We start from the raw sequence: 19703 nt of genomic DNA, 5'->3' as shown, positions 1-19703 counted from the left end.
ACAAGAAAACAGCAGCCTTAAATGATACACTAGACAGATGGATTTAATTGATGTCTTCAGACATTTTACCCCAAAGCAGCAGAATATATGTTCTTTTCAAGTACACATGGAACATTTTCTAGGGTAGACCACATGTTAGGACATAAAACAAGTCTCAATCATTTTAAGAAGTTTGGAGATTATACCAAGCATCCTCCCTGACCATAATGGCATGAATTAAAATAAATCACAAGAAAAAGCTGAAAAACACACAAAGACATGGAGGCTACATTGCATGTTACTAAACAATAAATTAGTTAGCAATGAGAGGAAGGAAGAAATCAAAAGATACCTTGAAACAAATGAAAATGAGAACATAACAATTCAAAGCCTATGGGACACAGTGAAAACAGTCCTAAAAGGGAAATTCATAGCATTACAGGCCTACCTCAAATAAACAATCTAACTTTACACTAAAGGAACTAGAGAAACAAAGCCCGCAGCAAGTAGAAGAAAGGAAATAATAAAGATCAGAGCAGGAATAAAAGAAATAGAGTCTAAAAAGCAATACAAAAGACCAATAAAAGCATAGCTGGTTATTTGAAAAGATAAACATGATTTACAACCCTTAGTCAGACTTATCAAGAAAAAGAAAGAGGACCCAAATAAATAAAATCAGAAATGAAAGATGAGAAATAACAACTGACACCATGGAAATACAAAGGATTACAAGAAAATATTATAAATTACTTTATGCCAACAAATATTAGAATCTGAACAAAATGGATAAATTCCTAGAAATATACAATCTTCCAAAACTGAATCAGGAAGAATCAGAAAATTTGAGTAGACTAATTACAACGAATGAAATTGAAGCAATAATAATAATAATAATAATAATAATAATAATAATAACCTCATAGCAAACAAAAGTCCTGGACCAGATGGCTTCACTGGTGAACTTTAAGAAACATTCAAAGAAGAACTAACACCTTTCCTTCTCAAACTATTCCACAAAATTCAAGAGGTGAGAATACTCCAAAGCTCATTTTAGGAGGCCCACATTACCCTAACTCGAAAACCAGATAAAGACACTACAAAGAAAAAAATTCAGGCCAATATCCCTGATGAACATAGATGCTAAAATTCTCATCAAAATATTAAACCCAGCAATACATTTAAAAGATCATACACCATGACCAAGTGGGATTTATTCTAAGGATGCAAGGTAGGTACAATATTTGCAAATGAATAAATATGATACATCACATAAACAAAATGAAAGATAAAAATCACATGATCATATCAATAGATGCAGAGTAAACATTGGATGAAATCCAGGACTCATTTATGATCAAATCTCTGAGCAAAGTGGGAATAGAGGGATCATACCTCCACGTAATAAAAGCCATATATGGCAAACCCACAGCCAACATCATACTCAATAGGCAATATCTACAAATATGTCCCTTAACTCAGGAATGAGACGGGGATGTCCGCTTTCACCACTCTTATTCAACATAGTACTGAAGGTCCTAGCCACAGCAACCAGACAAGAAGAAATAAAAGGCATCCAAATTGGAAAAGAAAAAATAAAACTGTTACTATGTGCATATCATATAATATTGTATAAAGAGAACTCTAAAGATTCCACCAAAAAACTACTAGAACTGATAAATGAATTTAGTAAAGTAGCAGAATACAAAATAAATAGGCAGCGATCAGTTACAACTTTAGAAGAAACTATTAGAAACAAAAACCAAGACAACCCCATTTACAGCTGCATTGAAAAAAATGCATAGGAATAAATTTAACAAAGGATGTAAAAGACGTGTACTTGGAAAATTATAAGACACTGAATAAAGAAATTGAAGATACAAATACACAAAAGCATATACCATGTTCATGGATAATAAAATTTAACTTTATTAAAATGTCCATAAACCCAAAGCAGTCTACACATTTAATGCAACTCCTATCAAGATACCAATGGCACATTGCACAGAACTAGAAGTATTCCAAGAATTTATATGGAACCACAAAAGATCCTGAATAGCAACAGCAATCTTGAGAAAGAGAACACAGTTGGAGAAATCATGCTACCTGATATAAAACTATACTATAAAGCCATAGTAATCAAAAGAGCATGGTACTGCCATAAAAAACAGACATAGAGATCAATAGAACAGAAATCCCAGAAATAAACCCACACCTTTATGGTCAGTTAATGTTTGACAAAGGATGGAAGAACATACAATGGGGTAAAGACAGTCTATCCAATAAATGGTTTTGGAAAAATTGGACAAAAAATGAAATTAGGCCATCTTCTTACACCATGCACAAGAATACACTCAAAATGGGTTAAAGACTTAAATTTAAGGCTCAAAACCATAAAAATATTAGAAGAGAACATAGGCAGTAAAATCTTGGGCATTTCTCATAGAAATCGTTTTTCTGATATATCTTCTCAGGCAAAGGAAACAAAAGAAAAAATAAACAAATAGAACTAAATCAAACTTAAAAGATTTTGTACAGCAAAGGCAGCCATCAAAAAATGAAAAGACAACCCCCTAAATGGGAGAACATATTTGCCAATGATACATCTGATAAAGGATTACTATCCAACATTTAGAAAGAACTTATAAAACTCAACACCAAAACAACAAACAATCCAATTTAAAAAATGGGCAAAGTATCTGAACAGACACTTCTCCAAAAAGGACATGCAGATGGCCACTAGACATATGAAAAGATGCTCTCAACACCACTAATCATCAGAGGAATGCAAATTAAACCACAATGAGATATCACCTCACACCTGTGAGGATGGGTATCATCAATAAATCGACAAACAGCAAGTATTGGCAAAGACAAGGAGAAAAGGAAACCCTCATATACTGTTGGAGAGAATGCTGATTGGTGCAGCCACTATGGGAAACGGTATGGAGTTTCCTCAAAACATTAACAATGGAACCGCCTTATGACCCAGAGACTCACTTCTGGGTATATATATATATATATCTGAAGAAACCAGAAACACTAATTCAAAAGAATATATGCGCCCCTATATTCATTGCAGTGTTATTGACAATAGCCAAGATTTGGAAGCAACCCAAGTGCCGTAAGTAGATGCGGGGATAGAAAAGTGGTGGTACATTTACCCAACGGAATACTACTCAGCCATAAAAAAGAAGGAAAGCTTACCTTTTGCACAGATGAACATGGAAAGAATTATGCTCAGTGAAATGAGCCAGTCAGAGAAAGACAAGTACCATATGATTTCACTTATATGTGAAATCTAATGAACAAAATCAACAAACAAAATAGAAATAGACTCACAGGTGCAGAGGACAGACTGCAGTTGTCAGAGTGGAGGGTGGTTGGGGGCTGCATGAAAAAAGTGAAGGGAGTAAACAAAAAATAAAACGTCATAGACACAGACAACTGCATGGTGATTACCAAAGGGAAAGGGGGTGGAGGAGGTGGAAGAGGATAACGGAGGGATAAATAGTGATGGAAAGAGATGGCTTTTGATGGTGAACACATAATGTATTGTATTATAGAACTGTGCACCTGAAACCTATATAATTTTATTAACCAATGTCACCCCAATACATTCAATAACATTAAAAATAATAAAAATAAATCCACATCTCCTCCCATCCACCCCATCTATCCATATATCCATTCTCTTATTCATCTTCCCATTTAATCATCCATCTGTCTTCCCAACTGCATATTTACTTATTTATTCATACATACATCCACCATCCATCTATATATTAGTTCATTTATTAGTTAACTTATTAACTATTCATGGAGTCTTAAGAACTGGGACTATCTATCTATAATAACAAAAGCGTAATATGTTAATTAGACCGGATGTCCTTCTGGACGACCTTCCGGATGAAGCCAGGGCTGGGAGGGAAAGCCTGAGTCCTGGGTGCTAGAGGGAAGCTGGCGCCGACCCCCGGGGGAAGGAAGGCCTACTCTTGCATGAATTTCGTGCATCAGGCCTCTAGTAGCTGAATAAAGAAGGCAAAGTTTCTGGCCTTTATACCAATCTTCAGCTCTAGATGTGAAATTAGATGAGAGGAGAGAAAGAGAGGGAGAGAAGCAGGAGGGAGGGAAGAAGGGAGAGAGTAGGGGAGGGAGAGGGCGGGAGGGAGGAAGGAAAAAATGTCAGAGTCTATAAAGTGCTATGAAGAAAAGTAAATCAGAGAAGGGGGGCTATATTACACAAAGAGGTTAGGGACAGCTTCCCAGAGGAGGTGACTTTGGAGCAGAAATCTGAAGGAATGAGGAGGATATCCTGATAATATCTGCAAGAGAAGCGGGCTGGGCAGAAAAAACTGTAGCAGCGGGCTGGGTGTCCGTGCTACCTGCCTGCCCCTTCTGAGAACAAGCTTGGTAACTTACATGATGCTGAGAGCTCACCTGTGGAAAAGGTTTAGGAGCTCTTATCTCACAAGGCTACCACGAGGGCTAACCTAGGGCACCCGCCTCTGTGTGAGTGACGTCTAAGAACACTGGTTGAATGAGGGGAGAGGGTTTGATTTGGGGTGTGCCACATTCCTTAATCAGCAAATAGCTACTGAGCATCCTGCATGGTCAGCCTCCGCCATCCTACTTATGGGGTTTTCCCAGTCCTAGTTATGGGTACATATATCTCATTGGGGATATATAGGGACATATGGGAATACATATCCCTCATTGCCTCATGTAGTCATCCATCCCACTCACTCTAAGAGTTGAGCCCAACTGTTGCAATGTCCATTTGCAGACTTGGAAACTGAGGCAGGAAAAAATTAAGTCCTCATAGGATCCCAGCAGTCTGATGGCAAAGCCCCGGGTTAGACCACCAGACCATCCTGCCTTGCCCATCACTTGACACAGAGCTGCTGGGCAAATTCTTCAAGAGGAACAGCAGAGTGTGCAGGTCAGCTGGTCACCGCTTTCCCGGGGACGCCCCTTCTCCGACGCTGCATTAGGACCTGCCCTTTCGCTCTGCTCCCTCCAAACCATCTCTTTTCAATAGGTTATTCATGATCTTTGAAGAACTGAAACCCTGCCCATGAGAGATGCACAGTGGGGAGCCCAGAGGAGATGCCCACAGATCCTGCACCTGCCTCTCCATGGACGTCCACAGGGCTCCCTCCCGCAGAGGCCCAGAGCCTCCAGGCCTCAGCACACACACATTTCTTCCAGAGCACCTTCCTTGATCACCACCTCTCTCTCTCTCTCTCTCTCTCTCTCTCTCTCTCTCTCTCTCTCTCTCTCTCTCTCTTTCTGTCTCACACACACACACACACACACACTTCCAGCTGGAACAGGTGCCCCTCCTCGGTGCTCTCCCCGCTCCCCCATTTCTTCGCACTCACCCCTATTGCACTGTACTCTGCATTGTCCGTTTACTGGCTGCCCACAGCCCGGAGTCTCGGGCAGGAAGGGCTCCAGGTCAGGCAGAGCGAGGCTCAAGGCCCAGCTCCACCACTATTAGTTGTGTTGCCTGGAGCAAGTCATGTATATTGTTTCGGCTCTCATTTCTTCTAACCTGTAAAGCAGGAATACGAGTAGATACCTGACAAGGTTATTAAAGAGTCCATGCTTATAAAGCATGGAGCATTGTACTTGGTACATAATTAACATTCGGAAGTGACTATTTGCATTGTGATTAATCCTTCAAAGCGTTCACAGAGCCCACTTAGCTCGCTCTCTACTGTATTTCCAGCACCTGGCACAATGCCTGGCCCACGGTCGGTGCCTAACTATTATTTGCTGAGTGACTGATGAGTAAATAAAATGCAAGAGGAAAGGACTGAAGGAGGAACAGGGGGTTAAGACGTGGCAGGACCCTGGGCAGAGCAGTGTGGGCCCCTCGCTCTCTCTCACTCACAGCAGCCCAACGAGACAGCCCTCATTGTGTTCCGTCTTAGAAAAGAGAGGAGAAGTGACTGGCCCAAATTGCTCAGCTAATAACAGAGCTCATTTTAAAATAAATCTTTATTTTTCAATTATAGTTGACATACAGTATTATATAGTTTCAGGGGTACAACATAGTGATTAGACATTTATGTAACTTACAAAGTGAACACCCCAATAATTCGAATGCCCTGGCACCATACACAGTTATTACGATATTATTGACGATATTCCCTATGCTGTACTTTCCATTCCTGTAACTACTCTGTAACTGCTGATTTGTGCTTCTTAATCTCTCCACCATGTTCACCCACCCCCACCCCCAATCTGGCAACCATCAAAATGTTCTTTGTATGTATGATTCTGTTTCTGTTTCTGTTTTGTTTGTTTATTTTGTCTTTTTAGATTCCACATATAAGTGAAATCATATGGTATTTGTCTTTCTCTGTCTGACTTATTTCACTCAGCATAATCCCCTCTGGCTGTTTTGTAAACAACCACAGAAGGGTGCCAACAGCTCATGGTCGGAGCTCCATCCCCCAAAGCACTATCAGTGGGCCACAGACCAACAGATGCAGATGGCAGACCAGCCAGTGAAGGGGACGGAAAGTGGTGGCCATGGTTGAAATTTGGCCATTGGATGAGATCATTTGGTTTCTCAGTGTTTGCGTAAGTGCAGGCCAGTATTTACACATTTGGAGATCTCGCCTACCATCCAGATTCCTGGCTTCTCTTGGTAAAACAGGAGCTGCCCAAACTCTGGGCCCGCATTCCTGCCTGGGGACAAGGAGCTGGAGCTCAGCCAGGGCCCGCCACGCTCCCAAGTGGGCCATCGCGCCCCGATCCGGCCACCTCACGCGGGGCGCACACCGCCAGCCTGCTTCACTGCTCTGCTGTCTCTGGCCCCTGTGTGTTGGCCACCAAGAGCCACCACCCAGTTCGTCACCGTCAATTACAGGCGGGACATGGAAGCCCAGAGAGGAGACCGTCCGGTCTAGGCCACACACGGCCCTCACACTCTGCACTTTAATCCCCCTCCGGCGATGTCCTTGTCACCGCTGCCTCACGCACCTGCGCAGGAGCACCGCGGGTTCAGGCCCTGCCTGCAGACACCCGCGGAGACAGCGACGGCTGCAGAACCGATTTCCAGGAGAAACCATTGGTCTCTCTCCCGGGATACAGAGTAAAGGGACAAGAATCATGGCGACCACAGGAGGTAGCTGCTGGGAAATAGTGCCCACACCCTCGGTGCATGCTCATCACCACGCCCAGCTGGCTCAGCCTTCCAGACTTCTGGGCAGGGCGGGGGGGGGGGGGGGGGGGGGGGGAAACCTGGCTTGGTGTGGGAGCTGCAGTGGCCCCGGCTGTTAAACAGTTAGCGTTGTCAGCCAGCACTGCGCTCACTTCCCTCTAGTGGCCTCAGAGCATCGGCTCCTGGAGATGCCCAACCATCCGGCTGTCCTGCTTCGGCCAGGACGGAGAGTCAGAGGCCAGGCTTGACCCTCGGTGCCAGCCCCACCTCTGCTGGGCTGTGCTTCTGGTGTCTTCCAAGTGCAGCGTCCTGGAGCCTGGTGAGGCTTGGAATTCTAGAGTCACAGTTCTGGAAACAGGATCCTAGCCACCCTTCTCGTCCATTCCCTCAGCAACTGCCGCCATCCCGAACCAGAGCCGCAAGCCCAACTTGAGTGAGCTTCATGGGCAAGGTCAGCAACCTCAAAAAGTAGGGGAGGGAGGGGCTGGAGAAGACGGGTGCTCTCGGGGCTGGGCAGGGCCCTGGTTTTTCGCAGTCGGTCAGGGGAGTCACCCCGCTTGCCACACCACTTCCCATTGTTGAACCAGAGTGCCAGCTAGCTTAAGAAGCTGCACATATTGGCAACCCCCGCAGGGTGTGTGAGTGTGTGTATGTGTGTGTGTGTGCATGTATGTGTGTGAATGTGTGTGATGCTTGTGTATGTGTCTGTGTGTGTCTATGTGTGTGTATATGTGTGTGTATGTGTGTGAGTGCTTGTGTGTGTGTGTATGTGTGCATATGTCTGTGTGTGTATGTGTGAGTTTGTGTAATGCTTATGTGTGTCTGTGTATGACTGTCTTGTATGTGTGTGTATGTGTGAGTGTGTGTATGTGTGTGAGTGCTTGTGTGTGTGAGTGTGTGTATGTGTGCATATGTCTGTGTGTATATGCGTGTGAGTTTGTGTAATGCTTATGTGTCTGTGTATGAGTGTCTTGTATGTGTGTGTATGTGTGAGTGTGAGTGTGTGTATGTGTGTGTATGTGTGAGTGTGTGTGTGAGTGTGTGTATGTGTGAGTGTGTGTGTGTGTGTGAGTGTGTGTGTGTGAGTGTGTGTGTGAGTGTGTGTATGTGTGAGTGTGTGTATGTGTGAGTGTGTGTGTGTATGTGTGAGTGTGTGTATGTGTGAGTGTGTGTATGTGTGTGTGTGTGAGTGTGTGTGTGAGTGTGTGAGTGTGTGTATGTGTGAGTGTGTGTATGTGTTTGTATGTGTGAGTGTGTGTATGTGTGTGTATGTGTGAGTGTGTGTGTGTGTATGTGTGAGTGTGTGTGTGAGTGTGACAGTTCCAAAGCGTAGTGTGACTTCTCAGGCACAATCGAGCCTTGTACAGCTAGGCAAACACCCTCAGATGCAATAGCCCTCCTGTCTGTGATGGCCAATAGGAGGGAAGGTGATTTGTTATGCTACTGAGAGTAAGTAGGAAACGTTACAGATGTTGTCTTAGAGAAACGGAAACAAAGAGGAAGGGTGAGCTGAGTCCGTGATCACACTGGCGGGGCGCATCCTACAGTGAGTACGCACTCGCTTATCCCCGAGACGTTCCCGGGGTCGTGCTAACACTGACACTGACACCGCGCGCAGAGAGGCCCCTCCCTCTGTGCTTTCCATGCTTCTGGGGCTCTTTGCTGGGGATGCCCCTGGGTCCGTGGCCGTGCTCTCCAGCCTGGCCGGCCTGCTTTCCCAGCCGCGGCCAGCGTCAGTGTTGTTGCCAGCCCCTCCCAGAACCCAGACTGAGCCCACAGCAACCTCTCCACAGATCCCTGGTCCCCGGTCCCGGGTTCCCGGTTGCCGGTCCTCACTCCCGTCTCAGAATGTCAGTGCGTGGTCTTTCTTCTGCCTGGAGTGACCCCACGGGGCCACCCTTGTTTAAAGGGCATTTGTACTTGAAACCCAGTCAAACTGCCAGGCAAGTTCACCACTATGCCTCCTTTTTCCTGGCATGTTTGGGATCTCCCTCCTAGCATGTGACCATCTTATGGGGGGGTGGGGGGGCAGATCTGTTTATGGGTCTGTCGCCTACTCTCAGCTGTGAGCATCTCCATGCTGGCAATAGCTGTTGCTTTGCCTTTTTATATCCCAGCATCAAGCACAGCTAGAGGCACACACATAGTGTTCAATAAATGTTTGTTGAATTAATGAATTAATAAACACCTTAATAAGATCTCGGGTCCTCCTGTTAGCTTGCCGTTCAATGGAGGGCAGGTTCTGTAGAGCTGTCAGGGCCCAGGTGGCCTCCCTGTTCTAATAACCTCCTCTCTCTGGTAAAGGGCTGGGCGCAGTCAGAGAGGTGTGCATGCCACCTCCAGGTGGGGCGGGGCCCTACGGTCCTGGGGTTTTAGAAGGTGTGGAGGGTGCCAGGCGAACGGCCCAGAGTCAGAGGACCCAGCGCCAAAGCTCTCAGAGGCTGGCAAACACAGGGCAACCAGGAGGGGGCATCGCTGTCCATGTCCCCAGTCGGCAGGGTGTCCCCACAGGGTTATGTCTCCCAAGACCAAGAACTTTTCTAGTTATTTCTGCCAGGAATTTGCACAGAGAAGAGAACACTGAGGAACGGACGGGGGCAATTAGAGAAAAGAGTTGCTGAGATGTCCAGGGAGGACAGAGGGCAGGGGATGGGCCGCTGGCGTAACAACAGTTACCAAGCGCAGTGGTGAGGACGTGTTCAGCTCCAAGCAAAAGCAAACCTCACTCCCAGGGGTTAACCAAGTGAAGGCTCGAGTTGCCTTAAATAGCCAGCAGCCCCGAGCTCTGGACACGGGGGTAGACTCTCTCTCGGTGACACGGGGCCACCCTCTGTCCTGCCCCTCCTGGCCTCACATCTGCACCCAGTCAGAGGGACAGAGTCAGGATGTACGGCCGAGTCTGTTCCTTTTCCTCGGAAAGCAAATGCTTTCTCAGAAGCTGGCTCAACAGAAGTCCACTCGGGTCCCCGCACCCAGCACTGAGTACGCGGCCATCCCAATGGGGAGACTGTCTACGAAGGTCAAGATTTCTACTCAGCCGTCTCCTGAGTCGAGGAAGGCAGGGAGCTCGGTTGGGAATGAGCATGTCCCATGGGCCACACCCGATATCGCTACGTTTGGGAGGCCTGAGTCCCTGCATGCCCACATCCCCCTCAATACTGAGCTTACAGCCAAGTCCAAATCCCAGGACGTGGGTTTGGAGGAGCTCCTACTACGTGCCAGTCGCTGCGCTAAGAGCTGAGGGTGCAGCAATGAATGAAGCAGAGTTCACTGTCCCCCTGGATCTATGGTTCCAGGGCCAGAGCCTGTGCCATGATCTGTGTTTGAAAATAAAGTTTGGTTGGAAACAGCCGTGCATTCATTTGCATCGTGTGTGGCTGCTCCCATGGTACAGCCGCAGAGGCGCGGCACTGTGAGGGCACCGGGCACCGCGAGGACACGGGGGCGCGGGCACCATGACGGCACTGAGGCGTGGGCACCGTGACTGCACTGAGTGGTTCTCAAAGCGCAGAGCACTTCCCCCGCTCCGGCTAGTGGAGGACACGGGACCCACAGGCCATCCCGGGAGGGCCGGCCATTCTGAGTGGGACGGCTCTGGCAGGGGAGCGGAGTGATGCCGGGAGAGCGGGGGCAGGGGCTGGCGACCTAAGGTGGTCAGGGGAGTGTCTCTTATTACTGATTTCAGAGAGGGAGAGAGAGAGAGAGAGAGAGAGAGAGAGAGAGAGAGAGAGAGAAACATCAATGATGAGAGAGAATCATTGATGGACTGCCTCCTGCACACCCCACACTGGGGATCAAGCCCACAACCCAGGCATGTACTCCACCAAGAATCAAACCCTGACCTCCTGGTTCATAGGTCAACACTCAACCACTGAGCCACACCAGCCGGGAAGGAAGTGACATTTTAATGACCACACGTACTGAGATGGACCCCCAGCAGAGGGTGTCCTGTGGGAAAGCAACATCAAAGAAAAGCTCTAAGATTCCACATGCTGGAGCGTGGGGATGGAAGTGTCTGAGGGTGGGAATGTAAACTGGTGCAGCCACCAGGGAGAGAGTGTGGAGGCTCCTCAAAGAATCCGAGGGAGCCTTGGCCGGTGGCACTGTTGGCTGGAGCGTTGGCCTACACACCAAAAGAAGGTTGTGGGTTCAATTCCCAGTCAAGGCACATACCTAGGGTGTGGGTTTGATCCCTGGTTGGGGTGTGTATGGGAGGCAACCGATCAATGTCTCTCTCTCACATCAATGTTTCTCTCTCTCCCTTCCTCTCTCTCTAAAAATCATTAAAAACCTGTTCTCAGGTGCAGATTTTTTTTTTTTTTTTGAAGATTAAGGAGGAGCAGAGCTGGGAGAGAAGCTGGAGGAGCTGCGCCAGGAGAAGAGCATGCCCTGGAACGTGGGCACGCTCCGCAAGACGGCCTCAGTGGGAGCATGGTCGATGCCAAGCCTGGGCAGGTGTGGGAGTCAGAGAGGCGAGGGAACAGGACACATGACCTTTGGGAAGAAGTCTGCGGAGCAGAGAGAGCATGTGGGCACCTCCAGCCTGGGCTGACCGTCAGAAGCCCTCAGACACGCCCACCTGGTGTGCGAGGAGACAGCCAACCACCTGGTCCCCGGTGCACTGACCTAGAGGTGGAGGAGCGATGCCACATGGGGCAGGCGGCAGGCCAGACCATTGTAATCAGGTCATCCTGGAGCTGTCCAAGGCCTGCCGGGGAGCCCTGCCCGCTTCTGGCAGTGCCTCACCAAGATGCAAACAGCAGCTGCCGGTACCTGGAGGGCTGCAGCGATGAGCTGGAGGCCCTTGGGGAGCGTGTGCGTGCCGCGCCATGCACACATTGAGAAGGCCATGGAGGAGTACAAGGAGGAGGGATGCAAGAAGCAGCGTGGTCTGGGTGGCCTGGACCCTGTGGAAGTTGACGAGTCTCTCCCCAAGGAACTCCAGAGGTGCTTTGATGTTAAGGCCGTGCAGATGCTCTAAGATGCCATCAGCAAGATGCAAAGCACCGTACACAGCGCTGCATCCACTCAGGCCTCTGAGCCCCCAACTCCAAGTCCAGCGAGGCCAAGGAGGGGAGGGAGCAGGCCCAGAAGCTGTCAGCCAGATGAGAAGGATGTCAGCGCGTGACCCGCCCCAGCCACCGCCCGCCTGCCTGCAGGCTTCTGTGCTCCGCTCTTCAGAAAATGAAAATAGATGCCATTGCCCTACCCCCTAGCGGCCTTCCCTTTCCCCCACCCTCCAGCCTGGGAAGCCGGCCCCCATTCCCCTCCCCCCAGCACTCATCCAAGTCTTTCTCTGAGTCCAGGGTCTTCACTGTCTCCAGCTCCCCCATCAGCATCATGCCCAAGGCCCCTGGGGCCAGGGAGGGCAGAGGTGGTAAGGTTGATCCACAGGAGAGGGGGAGGGTCCTCAGCCGAGGGCCTACTCCAGTCGCTGTGGGCTCTGTTTCCACTGTCAGCTGTCGAGTCTTCTATATGGTAAACAGCAGTGGTCTTCCAATAAAGTATTTCAGATGCTCTGTAAAACAAAACAAAAAGATTAAAATCAAACTACCATATGATCCAACAACCCCACTTCTGGGTATTTATGCAAAGTAAATGAAATCGGTATCTCCATGTGATATCTGCACCCCATGTTCATCACAGCATTATATACAAATAGAGGCCCGGTGCATGAAATTTGTGCATGAGTAGGGTCTCTAGGCCTCGCTCGAGATCAGGGCCTATCGGGCCTTCCAGCAGCTGGCCACAGCCTTTCTTCCCCGGCTGCTGGCCACCAGCCGGGGCCTTCCTTCATTCCACACCACTCCCTGGTGGTCAGCACACATCATAGCAAGCAATCGAACTCCCAACCTCCAGTCGAACTCCCAGGAGGACACTTTGCATATTAGCCTTTTATATATATAGTTAGTCAAGACATGGAGCAACCTGAGGGTCCATCAAAGGATGAGTGGATAAAGACAACGTGAGATACACATATAACGGGAAATTACTCAGCCATAAAAAAAAGAAGAAAACCCCACATTTGCAACAACATGGATGAACCCAGAGGACAGTAAACTCAATGAAATAAGCTGGATACAGCAAGTTAGAAGCAGCAGCTGCCAGGGGCTGGAGTGTGGGGAAATCTGGTCAAAGGGTGCAAACTTTCAGCTACAAGATGAATCAGTTCTGGGACCTGATGTACCATGTGATGACTGTAGTTAATAATAACATATTTATACTTGAAATTTGCTGAGAGTGGAGATCATACGTGTTCTCACCACACACAGATGTTAACTATGTGAGGAAATGGATGTGTTCATTAGCTTGCTGTGGTGAGCATTTCACAATGCACACCTGTATCCAATCACCAGGTTATACACCTAGAATATACACAATTCTTTCTTCTCAATTATATGTCAATAAAGACTTCCACGGGGAAAAAATAAGGGTATTAAATTTTTAAAAATCCCATGAGATAGGCAGGAGCTCCCTGTGTCTTTGGGGACTTGTATAGGGATAAGTGGCCCCTGGATTGAGGCACGAAATGGGGTCTGAGATGTAGGCAGGTTCTCAGCCATGCCGGGCTTTGTGGGGCCTGGGAAGGGGTTGGGTTCTAATCGTGTTGCAATAAGAAATCGAGAGCTGAACTTGACCACTGTAGCTTCCGTACACAGAATAGATTGTTCTGGGGCAAAAATGCAAATGATGCAATCAAGGAGTGGCAGGAACTGGCTATGCATTTGCCGAACTAGTATCCCTTAGAGGGAGGAAAGAATATGATGGGACCACACTTTCAGACTCTCTCAGGTAGGTGTGGCCAGGTGGCTGAGTTTTAACCAATGAAGTGTGAGTATAAATAAGGAAGCCCCAGCCAGGCCTGACCCACAGACACTCCCTGCCTTATCCTTGGGCATGTGTAACTCTGGGGAGCCACATTCCAAGATGGTCAGGCCACAGCTTGCAGAAGACCGAACCTTGAAGAGCCACTTGGAGGAGAGGAACCCACCCAGCAGGAGCACCCACTCTGGACTTGGTATGATGAAAGGTGAGTGTGGGTGGTGTGTGAACCACTGCACAGGTTTGGGTCTGTTAGTTGGAGCATGACTGTGACTGCCTGGCAGCGGTGGCGTGAGTGTCCTGGGTGACAGTGACCATCTCTTATTCTTGGATCCTTCCTCAGGAGCTCACCGCTGTTCAGACCTCACTGGCTCTTTCCTGGCTAGGCTGATCCTCCTGGACGCCTGCTCGCCCCAGCGCCCTGGCCCTGTGCCCCCACAGCATTGCCCTGCTCCCGGGGCAGCTGCTCCATTCCAGCTGCCTGGGAAGCTCTACCTTGTGCATTCTGCTGTTTTATGTCTCGGGTTTTCAACCCTTTAATAAAAAATGCATGCTGGATGAGAGGTTTTACATACCAAACAGGCCCGACATTTAGGACGGCCTGCTTGGCGGTTCAAAACTATTCCTCATCTTTTTTTTTTAAGTTTTATTACAATTGTTCTGAAAGAAATTCCTGTTGATATTAACAAATGCAGCCACCGAAGCAGATGCACATACCCAACAGCAGGAGAATCAACTACCTGCAGGCAGACCCGTTCCTTCTCCGGCCAGGCAGCAGAGGTGACAAGGAGCCTTGGGGGGACTCGGGCATGCCCTTCTGGACAGACATGTCCTGGAGGGGCCGTGACCTTCTAATTCCACTGGAATCTGCATCAGACAGGAGTCCCTAGGCTGAGCTCTCAGAGTAAAAATCACAGCACCTCCCGTGTGGGTAATGCACTTCAGCTGCAGAAGGTCTGGCCCATCTTTTGGCTCCAACGGCCCTGCAGGGAGTAGAGAACATGGCCTCTAAAGCTGCTGCTGCCCAAACTGTGGTCTCCCCTGGCCCTTCCCCCAATGTGTCCTGTGAGGAGCACTGAGCAGGGGCAGCAGGAGATGCACTGGAACCTGGTGGCAGTGATATTAGCATCGTCGTTGTGCACTGCTGTGTGCTAGGCACTGTTCTCTGCACCATGTGTCCCTTAAGGCATTTGATGCTTAGGACATCACCATTGCCCCAGGGGTCTCATTACCATTTAATACAGAAGAGGCACCTGGAGAATGGAGAGGGAGGTGAGACTGACCCAGGGAACCAGCCGGTCAGAGGTGGAGCTGGGATCTTCACTCCGGAGGTGTAAACCAAGAGCCCGTGGTCCTTTTCTTTTTCCTTTTTTAAAAATCTTTATTGTTGAACGTGTTACAGATTCCCCCCCCCCCTTTTCCCCCACTAACACCCCGCCTGGCTCCTGTCCCTCCCCCAGGCCGTCACCACCCTCTTGCCGGCGTCCATGGGTTATGCATATATGGATACAAGTTCTTCAGTGATTTCTTCCCACTCCCCCTTCCCTCTGAAATATATCATAAGATGGAACCAGAGCCCCTGGTCTTAAACATTATGCCGACTAGAGAAGTAACTGGTTCACCCACATTCTGGCCTGAATAAGTTGTTTTAACCCGGGGAAAGGGGTTCTGCTTTTCTTAAAAACAGCAGCCTGCTGTTACCAGCGTGGTAGATTGTTACCATCTGCTCAGACCCCCAGTGTCCAGGCCCTCCGCTGTTCCTCCCACACTGACCCTGAGCCTGGTCATGTGACATTGGCTTTGGCCAATAGGACCATCACAACGATGATGCTGCCATAAACTTGAAAGGCGCTTGTGCGAAGGAACTGTCCCCTCCTGCTGCATTAGAGAACCCTGTGACCATCGTATGAGTGAGTCTACACTAGCCTGCCGGACATGAGACACACATATCGCCCCAGCTCGCAGACACAACCCCTAGACATGTGAATGAGACGGTGCTATTCATCCCATCCCAGTCGAGCTGCCAGCCGACCCAGAGATCCTCCTTAGCATCCATCCCAGTGCTGGGAATCAAAGGAGTTCTAGAAAATTCTCACTGAACAGCACCTGAAGAGCAGCTGTGTGTGGCCAAGGTGTCACAATAAGGGACAAAGAACACTCTTGGTTGAGGCAAGACAGAGTCCAGTCCACAGGCCCCAAAGGCAGCAGTGACCAACCCTGCCCTGCCCGGCAACAATCAGGCCCGCATGACCCAGGGTTCTTAGCAGCCCAGTGCCACTCTGAGCAAAGAGACGCCAAGTCTCTTGGCCGTGAGCACCAGCCATGCGTTCCTTGCAGAGGGAAGCAATCCAGCTCAGCGGTTCTGAGAGAGGAGAGGTGCACAGACCACTGGAAAATGTTTCCGTTATCCTTTATAATTTTTAAATGAAGACAGTGCAGATAATTTTTATGAAGTTAGATTTACTAAAATCTTAAAGGAATGATCATTACTCTGAGAGTATACCTTTCCTCTGTTTTTATGTGGGGATATCTATTCTATATGAACTAATGATAATAAATGCTATTTCTTGTACCTTTTCAATGGCCTATTCGGCAAATTAAACATTAATACCATTGTGGCGTCTTCTTAAGTTTAATGCTAGTGGCCGAAACCGGTTTGGCTCAGTGGATAGAGCGTCGGCCTGCGGACTGAAGGGTCCCAGGTTCGATTCCGGTCAAGGGCATGTACCTGGGTTGCGGGCATATCCCCAGTAGGAGATGTGCAGGAGGCAGCTGATCGATGTTTCTCTCTCATCGATGTTTCTAACTCTCTATCTCTCTCCCTTCCTCTCTGTAAAAAAGCAATAAAATATATTTAAAAAAAAAAAGTTTAATGCTAGTGGATGCGGTTGCTCACAGACGCTGTCCTGAGCACTAAACATGCAATAACCAATCTCACAGCCTCTGGCGTCAGGACTATTATTATTTCTCCTTCCAGGTGAGTAGCCTGAGAGCCAGAGAGGTCAAGTGACTCGCCAAAGGTCACAGAGATCTGGGTTCAGCGTTGGCATTATTGGCAAGACTGCGGAGCCCTGTCCCAGTTCCTCCATTTGTCCCTCACGCATCTGTTCAGCCAGCGCTCACCGAGCCTACGGATGCCTGGTCCTGCGCTGGGCACTGGAGACGGCAGGGCAGAGGGGCAGCAGCCTTCCTGCAGCTAAGCGCGCACCATCAGAAACACAAGCCCATCACAAGGGCGTGGAATATGGACCAGACACTCTAAGGCCATGGGAATATGAGGTGGGTCTTCCCGGGGAGGACCGGGTAGGTTAGAAGGTCTCCCTCTCAGAGGCCCACTGAAACACATGCCTTTCTCCCTCCAGGGGGTCTCCCTTGTTCTCCTCCCTGGGACTGCCTTTCCGTAAATGTGGAATTTGGGGAGGAACACCCTCAAATAAAGAACAGATCAGACCAGGAAAAGAGGCCAGACCGGCTGCCAGGTCTCCTCCAAGCTAAGCTAGAGGACTCAACACTCACGCATGGAGAAGGTGGGAAACAGTGTCCTCCCGCCTCTATCTCACCCGCGCGGAGGGCCTGCCGAGAGAACTGAGTGGAACCCTGCACACGGAACGGACTGCAGCTGAGGGAGCTGTCACAGAGGCCCCAACTTCCACTGTTCTGACTTCACTGTGGGTCAGAGTCGCCCGATTCCAACCCACTCGTCCTAAACTGTCTCTCTGACGTGTGCATTTTTTAAGAGAAAAATATTTTTTTCTTTATTGATTAAGGTATTACATATGTGTCCTTATGCCCTCTTTGCCCCCCCAATCCCCACTCATGCCCTCCCCCTCCCCCTCCGGTGTCTGTGTCCATTAGTTAGGCTTACATGCATGCATACAAGTCCTTTGGTTGATCTCTCCCCCTTACCCCCACCCTCCCCTACCTTCCCTCTGAGGTTTGGGGGTCTGATCGATGCTTCTCTGTCTCTGGATCTGTTTTTGTTCATCAGTTTATGTTGTTCATTATATTCCACAAATGAGTGAGATCATGTGATATTTACCTTTCTCTGACTGGCTTATTTTGCTTAGCATAATGCTCTCCAGTTCCATCCATGCTGTTGCAAATGGTAAGAATTCCTTCTTTTTTACAGCAGTGTGGTATTCCATTGTGTAGATGTATCACAGTTTTCTAATCCACTCATCTGCTGATGGGCACTTAGGCTGTTTCCAATACTCTCCCAAGACCATCTCAAGCACTCCTAAGTCTGACAACCACTGACATGGGTCCCTCTTCTCTCCCACCTCCTGCCTCCATGTCTGGGCCCTCTCCTCGCCTTCCCGCGTGCATGCAATGGTGCACTCATTTCCAGCTTGGGGGCCAGCAGGTGACCACATTGAGATTTGGGTTCAGGAGGCAGTAGAAACCCTCACAGTTCTTTAGAATGAGTTACATTCCCTATTATTCCAGCTCTTCCTGAGATCCTTTCATTGGGTATTGGCCATTGAGGGCCATTGGGTCCCTAAGAGTAAAGGGATGCCTTGTTTGCTGTTGATACTGTTCTTTGTGTAACAACCTCCCAGGAACCCTACGAGGAGGCAACATGGTTATAGGAACAAGAGCCAGGCACCCTGCACCCCAGCTGAATTCCATCAGAATCGCGCTACTTCTAACACCGCTGTCCAGCACTTGAGTTGCATGGACTATAGACTGTGCCTCTTGAGGAATTAGGAAGGATGTCACCATCCCTAGGAGACAACAGACCAGAACTGGCAACTCTGGATCTCAGCTAGACCCTCTCATGCTAACATCTGGGTAGTTCAGCAGATGGGAGGGTTTGGTCTTAAATCTGTATCCTAGACCAGGTCCCCTGAAGAAAGAGCCTAGATCCCAGCTGTGGGAGGTCTCATTCACTGCCTACAGAGCGAGATGTGTGTTCCTCCCCGGGGTCAGGCCAGGGTCACCGTAATGCAGCCGGGGCTGTGAATTACAGCCAGGGATTTGGGGTGCAGCATGGAAATCCCTGCCTCAGTTCTTCTCCTGGTTTTTGGTCTTATTCACATTTGGGAAGCTAACTCACTCCTGAGCTCTATTCAGGATGGTGAGATTGGGTGACCCAGAGGGTCGGTTCAAGCACACGGGTGAAAGATTTCAGACACAAACTGGTGAACAGGAATGGAAGATATTGTTGGAGAGAATATGCTGTTCTATCGATTGAGCCTCCAAGTTCACGTCTGCAAAGCAGGGCCAGTATTACCCAAGGTGCTTACCTCACTGCTTGGCTCGTGACAAGCAGCAGACGGCACCCGCCACTGTGGTTGTGGTTGCGGTTAACATTCCAGCAGTTATCTCAGACCCAAGGGATGAAACAGAGATTTTAGAAAAAGGCAAGTTTGGTCTGGACCTTGAAAGAAGAACTTCTAATGCATGGGATACATAAAAACAACAGCCCGGCTTGGTTTTGTAGTCAGAACTGAAACAGTAGGATAGAGAAATGAAAGGAAAGGCAGATGAGGCAGACCCTAATGGGCCCCAGCAAACAGCCTCAGCCCTGCATGGGGCAGAGGAAACCTGAAGCCAGTCTGAGAGGCAGCTTTAAGCTTGAAATCCTGGCAGGCTCTGCATGAAAGAATGGGGGATGCCAGAGGGGCCTGACATGCAACGGCAGAGGAAGCAGAGACCTGGCTGCAACAGAAAATGCCGCAATGGCCACGGGAAGTGTGGGAGCTCACATTTATAAGGAAGGGTTCCC

This window comes from Myotis myotis, unplaced genomic scaffold (assembly GCF_014108235.1).
Source record: "Myotis myotis isolate mMyoMyo1 unplaced genomic scaffold, mMyoMyo1.p scaffold_m19_p_5, whole genome shotgun sequence".
In the NCBI taxonomy this organism is placed as follows: Eukaryota; Metazoa; Chordata; class Mammalia; order Chiroptera; family Vespertilionidae; genus Myotis; species Myotis myotis.
This window is presented reverse-complemented; position numbering follows the sequence as displayed.